Source organism: Tupaia chinensis, unplaced genomic scaffold (assembly GCF_000334495.1).
Source record: "Tupaia chinensis unplaced genomic scaffold, TupChi_1.0 Scaffold000088_1, whole genome shotgun sequence".
NCBI classification, from domain to species: Eukaryota; Metazoa; Chordata; class Mammalia; order Scandentia; family Tupaiidae; genus Tupaia; species Tupaia belangeri.
In genome coordinates this window covers 4008283-4017001 of record NW_006159550.1, presented here as the reverse complement: position 1 = coordinate 4017001, position 8719 = coordinate 4008283, and the positions used below count along the sequence as shown (strand labels likewise).

Sequence of the window (8719 nt, the reverse complement as noted above, 5' to 3'; positions counted from 1 at the left end):
GCAGGATGGGAAACCCCAAGCTGGCCTGGAAAGAAAATAAAAGCTTATGGAAATGAAAGCAAGCGGAAAAAAAAAAAAAAAAAAAAAAAAAGCCATGACTTCTTAGATTTAAAAAGCCATTTTAAAAATAAGAAGGCAAAGTCAGGTGGCGGCACAGTGGTAAGTGATTCTGTGCAGACAGGTGAGCGTGGGAAGGCCCCTGTGTGCATTATAAGGCCTCTGAGGCATGCACTCCATCATCTGGGCTGACTGGTGCTGGGGGTGGATTGTGGCATGAAGACTCAATTTGGGATTCTCTCTCTCTCTCTATCTCTCTTTGTCTCTGTTTCTTTCTCTCTCATGGAAGAATTAAGTAAAAAAATAAATAAAGCTTACTAGATAATTAGACAAACTATTTTCAGGTAGTAGAAATCCATGTCTTAATTGTTCCAACCAACTTTGATAAATAATTCCTTTCTTTTAAGAACACCAACCTACTACACATACATAAACAACAGCGCGCACACACACACACACACACACGCACACACACTACCTATTAGGTTGTCGGAAAAGTCGTGACATATTTTCCTGCCCGGGCTGTCCTGCAGAGCTGTAAGGGTGAGTTAGAAAGTCTTTACCTGAAAGGACTTGCTCTCTTGTAGAGACAGAAGGACTCAGGGCATAATCCCCACCCTGAAGCTCTATACCTGCCAACAGCATGTCCTGGAATTTTGCTAAAGTATGTTTGATGACTCTCTTTTGTCATCTTTCTCTGAGAAATGGTATTTACAGAAATTGAGACCTTCATTGGCCCAGTGACCATGGGAGCTCAGCCCTTCATTTATTCTGTGGATATGAAAACAAGCGATTAAAAGTATTTGGAAAAACGATGGGAGCCTTAGTAAATTCTGAATGAAAATGTTTGAAATTCTTCTAGAGCGTACATAGTTGAAATCTACATGCAGAGCTAAAGGAATTTCTAGATAATTTTGGTATATATTACAGATACCTTTTCAGATAATCAAGTCAGAGTTTTCATAGATCTTATTTTTGTGCTTTAACACAATGTCCCACCTATCTTTTTGAATTTTCATAAATATGTGCAACCTTAAGTAAAAAATGAGCATTTAGAATGACCGAGGACCTAGACCCCTCACCCTCAGAATATTGACCTTCCCTCTCTCAGATCCCAGATAAGTCACTTGCTAGAGTAATAAAGGAATCCATTTTTACATTAATATCAAACATTTTCTGTTCTACAGGCTACAGTGGGTGAGGTTACAAGTACCCGACCACATAATCTGCAAACACTCACAAACTCTTATGTGAATTGATAGGTATTTGATTTCAAGTGTGGCTTACAGAATCAGCCTGTTACTTTAGAATCTCAAATTCCACTGGGAGTCTGTATAGTTTTCTGTGCATAAACACGTGTGTGGCCAGTTTCTTAAAGAAGTCCTGACTGGCAAAGAAAAGTAGCAAACCGTGGCAGTGGCTCTGAAATTTTTATAGACACCTCCACACCCTCCTTGGCATTTGGTAATCTTGAAGAAACTGAAAGAAGGGGAAGTTTAATTTGGATGGGTCTTATGCCCTGCTTAGCTGGGATTCACATGCTCAACATAAAATAATAATACATTGACCTGTCTACCTTATAGTCAGCAACCTTTGCATCACCTCATGCCTGGCAGGAATGAAAATAGTAAGGAAGGCCTGAATACCAGACAAAGCTGAGACATCCCTGAATCTCTGTGACCATCACGTGATTATGTTCATGCTAATGCTTAGAGGACAGGACCCCAAAGTTTCCAGCGGAGGAACCCAAGTCATTAAAAATGCACTGATCATTAACAAAGGAATCTTACTCACTGGACCTTGGAAGGATGGCTGGCATTGGGAGAAGAGGAACTGCTTTATCCGAGATGAGTAAGTCACGTGTGCGATTCTATTTCCTCTTCAATCTGCCATGGCTGCCATACTTCACAAAGGTAGAGGAGTAAGAAGGGAAGGTACCTTCTCAGGATTAAAAATGGATTCGGCCAGCGGCAGTGGTGCGGCAACAGGGCAAACACTTCGCCATGCTGAAGGCCATATGGAAGACCAGGTGTGGTTCCCAAGTCAACCTGTGCGGGCCAGGTAGGCACGCATGTGCCTGGCATCCTGGCTGGCTAAAAGGCGAGTGAAGATGGCAGTAGTATGAGCCCTGACTTTTACAAGAGGATGCTGATGCAGAAAGAAGTTAGAAAGCAAGCAAGCCCAAGTTCACATACTTAGGTAAGTAGCAGAGCCAAATTTAAACTTACCAGGCAGACCTGAAAATTTGGGGACCAGCAGATGGCGTACTGGTTACGTCACTGGACATCCACATAGTCAACCACAGTTCAAGTCCTGGACCCTGCAGCTTGAAAGTCATGTCGGGTGCATGCGCACGCATGGCCAAGAGCCCAAGAGGAGAATGCAGGAGAAGGGATTGTGGCATGGTCATTCCCCACCAGAGGGGGTGTGATTTCTCACTTTTTGTTTCTCTCTCTCTCTCTGGCAAATGCACACACCCTATGGAAAAAATCTCCTAAAAGAAAAAGAAAGAAAAGGAAAGAGTCCTTCCCCCTTTTTTTTGAGATTTTTTTGCCATAGGGTGCGTGCACTCACTGGAGAGACAGAGAGAGAAATCACCCCCCAGGGGGATGGCCTCGCTGCAATCCCTTCTCCTCTAGTCTTCTCTTTGGATTTGTGGTATACACACACACAGCATCAGTTTCAGGCCTCTGGGTCCAGGACTCAAACCATGGTCGACTATACGGTAGTCTAGCGACAAAACCATTTCACCATCTGCTGGTCCAAGTCCTTCCTTTTAACCCTTGCGCCAAACTGTTTTTAATATCTAAGTAAGAATTGAGGTAGAATTTACCAATAAGCTAATAATTTAAAGAAATTGCCAAAATTTATGTTAAACAATAGTAAGATCAAAATACCTTCCTTAAAGGACTGTACCAAACAAAAAAGGAATTGTGGGAGAAAGACTCCTTTCCATATGGCTGCCAAGATGGGTGTGTCCAAGTACATTCAGGCGCTGTGGCGGAAGAAGCGGTCCGACGTGATGCGCTTTCTCCTGCGGGTCTGCTGCTGGCAGTACCGCCAGCTCTCGGCGCTGCACCAGGCGCTCCACCCCACCTGGCTGGATAGAGCGTGCATACTGGGCTACAAGGCAAAGCAAGGTTATGTCATATACCGGATTTGTGTGCATCGTGGAGGCTGCAAACGCCCAGTCCCCATGGGTGCAACCTATGGCAAGCCTGTCCATCATGGTGTTAACCTGCTCAAGTTTGCTCGAAGCATCCACTCTGTTGCAGAGGAGTGAGCTGGACACCACCGTGGGGCTCTTAGCGTCCTGAATTCTTACTGGGTAGGTGAAGATTCCACATACAAATTTTTCGAGGTTATCCTCATTGATTCATTCCATAAAGCTATCAAAAAAACCCTGACACCCAGTGGGTTACCAAACCAGTCCACAAGCACAGGGAGATGCGTGGGCTGACATCTGTAGGCTGCAAGAGCCGAGGCCTTGGAAAGGGCCACAAGTTCCACCACACAATGGTGGCACTCACCATGCAACTTGGAGAAGGCACAATATTCTCCACTGTTACCACTAATCTAAGAAATGTTTGTAAAATTCATACCTAATTAACAATTTAGGACAAAAAAATAAAGAACTGCTTCGTTCAGTTACTGCTGAACTAAAAGTTAAATCTCAGGCCAGCAGGTTGGTGTGGTTAAAGTGTTTAGCTCCCACATGGCTGACTATGGTTCGAGTCCTGGACCTGGTAGCTTGAAAAATCACACCAGGCCTATGTGCATGCATGGACAAAATCCCGGGAGAATAGAGGAGAAGGATTGTGGCATGGCCATTTCCCACTCCCTTGGGAGGAAGTGATTTCTCAGTTTCAGATATCTGGTGAATGCATATGCCCTATGGCAAAAGAAAAGAGGAAAGGAAAGGAAAGGAAAGGAAAGGAAAGGAAAGGAAAGGAAAGGAAAGGAAAGGAAAGGGAAGGAAAGGAAAGGAAAAAGTCACACCTCTATTTTTTTTACGTGAATATTCAGAAACTGTGACTGCAAAGCCGACAGAAGTGGCGAACCATCAACAGCCGTCTATGAACTACACAGCTCATAGCTGCTGACAAAAAAGACAAACTATTAACTTCAGACCTCAGAGAGTTTTCCAGGATTCCCTGCCCTCCAGAGAGGCACAGTTTCCCAGACTCCCAGAGCGCCGCGCCCAGCCTGTTACAGTGTGTTTGTGTATCTGTGCACACGGTACAGTGTGTTTGTGTATCTGTGCACACGGTACAGTGTGTTTGTGTATCTGTGCACACGGTAGTGTGTTTGTGTATCTGTGCACACGGTAGTGTGTTTGTGTATCTGCGCACACGGACACATCTCACCCGAGGTCTCTGCCGCTGTACAGCTGCGTGCTGCTTCAGACGCGCTGAAGCCCTTAGCCGACTCGTTTATCTATTCCGACTGCCGCATTTCCCCTCTGGCTCCGAGAAGGCCCTTGGTCGGGGGCCACGTTCCCAGCAGACAGATTAGTTTATGGTCCTACAAGGTTAAGCGTGATACATGTGTTTGGGGAAAATGGAGATGCGCATTAAGGAGAAACATTACTTTTTGATCCAGGCAGGAGAGCATACATAATCTCCTCTAGAGCCTGTGAAAGACTTCATTTTACACATGAAATTGTGTGGAATTGCCCTGCTCTGTGTTGAACATGGTTTTTGAGAATAACCAGCCTCAGAACAAGCTGCCGAGCACCAGTACGGCTCAAAGCAACAAAGAATAAACGTAAGCAAATGTAATCTGTGTAAAGTTGCAGGGGGACAGATACACAATCTTGTTGACACAGTGCCCGGGATCAACCCTAGACACGACAGTAGCATACATCAGGGACAGAGACAGAAAGCAGGCCTGGCGTGTGCAGAAGAAATGGGAGATGGAGGGCTTGCCATGGCGCCGATTGTTTTTTAAAAAATAATATGCATTTTTTAAATTGCTTACAAGGGCTTTTCTCTTTTTCTGTGCATTATGAAACTCTTCTCACAGACTGGTATAACAGTTCATGCCTGGCAAATATGGGGAAACCACCCCAAATTTTAAAACAGTACATTTTCAGTCATTTGAGAATGCACCTAATCCAAATATTTGACCAAAAGCATCATTTGGGGACCTAGTGAGCTCTTTGAAGTATACAAAGCTCTGCTGAGAATTTTAAGGCAAACTAGGACTTGGGGCTAGACGGACAGAGACCGTGAGATGCAGACTGCATCAGGCATCTCCCTGTTTAAATGCCCTGCTTTCAAGCATAGTAAGTAAATCACATATAAAAAATTTAGAAGAAAGGTCTTGTGCACATGATGGGGAAATCATTGGCATCTTACGATGGGTCATCTTCCTCTTGTTATTAAATGACAGAGATCATTAAAATGCCAAACATATTTTGACAGAATTCACTTTATAAAATGTCAGCAAGTCTGTGTTTTTATTAGTTCGTTCCAAATCAATTTAGAAATTTCAATAGAATGCTTGTAAGTATTCCCAAAGCAATGTCCATTCCTGACTTTCTGCACAGAAAAATATTACAAATTAATCAGATTTTCAGATTTCTGCATAATAGCTTTGCACGTTTATTGCTTAATCCTATTATAAAATGCTGTTATGATTGACACATTGCTGTGGAGATAGAAGTCAATTGAATAATATGTAGCAGTCAATTTTATTTGTAGCTTAATGTGCTGAAGTATTTTTTTCCACATTTCCATTATTTATAAGTCTGGCCCTTTGGAGAATATATAGAAGAATTTGTTTTAAATGAGCCAATAATACCTTCTTTAAAATTTATAAGTGTGACAGACTGTATCTTTTCTTCTTGGTCGTCCATGGCATGCTGGTAAACAGGATTCGGATCGTCTTCCACTTGCTATTCATAGGACCAACATCAGGAAAGAGGATCTTGTTAAGGTTTACTTGGAATTGAATTTCAACCACCCCATTAAAAAATTCCAAGAAAGCAAAGCTACCAAAAATTGCTGTTGGTTTCATTTATTTGTTTGTTTCCTTTTGTATTTATTGTTTCTGCCACTATCTTACTTCCTATGGCTTATGCTGAAACCCAACACATAAGCACACCAGAAAAAACGATCGCTTTGAACGGGTCTGAAAGATTCACTGTTTGGGTGGAATTTTACTTTTCCTGCTTTGAGGGCCAGCAGAATTCTAGCAAAGGAAGTAAGTTATCTTCTGTGTAGCAGAGCAGGGCTCCCGGGCTCCTGTGGGGCTCCTACTGTTTCAGGCAGTACCCAGGACACTTGCTTCAGGAGGTCTTGTTCTTTTTAGGAAGCTGAATAAGGCGTCCATGAAAAAGGATTTGTTTTTAGGGAAGCACGCTCCTTAGATGGGTTCTGAAACACGCGTGGATAGAACGGGGGATTTCAAGGAGATGGAGGAGGCCATATCAGGGAACAACATAGATGGGCTTGGTCACGTCTCCGATCACACTTTCTCTGGCTTTGGGGAATTAGATTAGCAGGTGCTCGCCTGCACATAGGATGCATTTTCCCCACACAGGACGCAGGGTACTCCCTGCAAACTGATACCTCCTGCAAAGCCTGTTAGCATAACTAATGACAGTGTTACCTTCTCCGTAGTCCTGGCCTTCTGTCTCCTGATGACGTTAGCCACCCTGATGTCCCTCAGCATCATTTATGCAGCTGATAATTGATTTGAGCACTGGAGCTATAGATAAGCCACTGTGTCATGTCATCTGCGCCTTAATGTCATGTGACATCACAGGAAAATGGGGTCGTGTGCGGTTCCCAGGCTGGATCTTGTGTTAAGGGAACACTTTTCTTTTGAATTCCAGGGGCCAGAGGAAACCCGGCAACACTGTCAGACCCCGGCACCCCTGACCAGCACCAAGCCAGTCAGACCCACCCCCCGTTTCCGGTCGGGCCGCAGGTCGGTATCTCTCTTCTGCTTCCATTAGGGTGCATTTAGGATGATTTAACCACATAAATAACCAAATAAATAATAATGAGTTAAATCCAATTAACTCCAACAGAGTAAAGACGGCGATACATTTTTATGTGAGAGACCGTATGACTACATTATTTATTAAATACCATCGAGAAAATATGTGTTTGCAAAACTCTTCTCTCTCCTTAAACGGAAGATTAGTTTTAATCGTTTGTAATTTTTTTTTCTTTAAAACCCACTACCATTCCGCCATTGGTTACCATGCAGTTTTCTAGAAAGTAAAACTTTAATGACTGGAGTGTGAAGAAAATTAAGTTATTTCAACCTTACTATAGCCATTTTTGAAATACAAGATGTGATTTAATATAAAAAAGTTAATGCAATTTTAATGCAAGTTCAGCTTATTGGGTTTGACAATACTGTACATCACACATAGCTCCTGCATTAATAAAGAAATACATTCATTATTTTTTAAAGTCCAATATTTGTTTTTTTGCAGCCTGGTGTGGGTTATATGGAGATATAGAACACAATTATAAAAGGCTGGGCCTTTTTTTTTTTTTTTAACCTCTGCTGTTTAGTGTGAAGCTTTTAGAGTTCATCCTGCTTTCTGGAAAGAAGCTGAAGGTTGGGCCTTTCATGCCCTTCGGTTGTCATTGTTGGCCCTCTAACTTAATCCCCTGCAGCATATTGAGGGCTCACCCAGGTTTAGGGCTCGGGTTGGTCTTAATGTTCTTGTAGTTGGCACCAAGTCTCCCTGTGGCCTCAGATCCCGCCCGTCTCAGCAGAGATCCTGTGCCTGTGGGCATCAGGCCTGAGGAGTGTCTGCTGGGTTATGGGAGCCAAGCGAGAGTTTCACAGACTGGGAATGGGCTCCTTGTGGCAGATCCTTTACGATTGTAGGGTTATAACATTGCATACGTGTGAATGTGTGTGCCTGTGAGCAGACGAGGGGTAACACACTCTAATGCTCCAGGGTCAGAAACTAGTACAGAGTTTGGAAAGCAAGGAGCGGGCGCTGTGGCCGATTGGAGAGCGTGTGCCTTACTTTGAGCCTGCAAACCCAGTTTTAACAGTGCTGCAGGGACCAACAGATGGCGTAGTGGTTACATTGCTGAATTCCCATATGGCCAACCATGGTTTGAGTCCCAGACCCAGTGGCTTGAAACTCAAGTGTGCCCAAGATCCCGGGAGGAGAGCAGAGGAGAAGGGATTGCAGTGTTGACATACCCTTTACGATTGTAGGGTTATAACATTGCATACGTGTGAATGTGTGTGCCTGTGAGCAGACGAGGGGTAACACACTCTAATGCTCCAGGGTCAGAAACTAGTACAGAGTTTGGAAAGCAAGGAGCGGGCGCTGTGGCCGATTGGAGAGCGTGTGCCTTACTTTGAGCCTGCAAACCCAGTTTTAACAGTGCTGCAGGGACCAACAGATGGCGTAGTGGTTACATTGCTGAATTCCCATATGGCCAACCATGGTTTGAGTCCCAGACCCAGTGGCTTGAAACTCAAGTGTGCCCAAGATCCCGGGAGGAGAGCAGAGGAGAAGGGATTGCAGTGTTGCCATCCCCCCAGAGGCTGATTTCTCACTTTCCCTCTTAGAGTCTCTGTCTCTCTCTCCAGTGAGTGCAGAACCCAAAAGACTAAAACCTCTACCAAAAGGAAAAATAAAATATAAATAAACAAACAAACAAACAAACCACTG

The 8719-nt window shown here is 43.8% G+C and overlaps 1 pseudogene; it reads left to right on the top strand.

The window, feature by feature from the left end:
- Positions 1-3025: 3025 nt before the first annotated feature.
- Positions 3026-3637, top strand: LOC106734294 (60S ribosomal protein L15-like; annotated as a pseudogene).
- The last annotated feature ends 5082 nt before the right edge of the window (positions 3638-8719 follow it).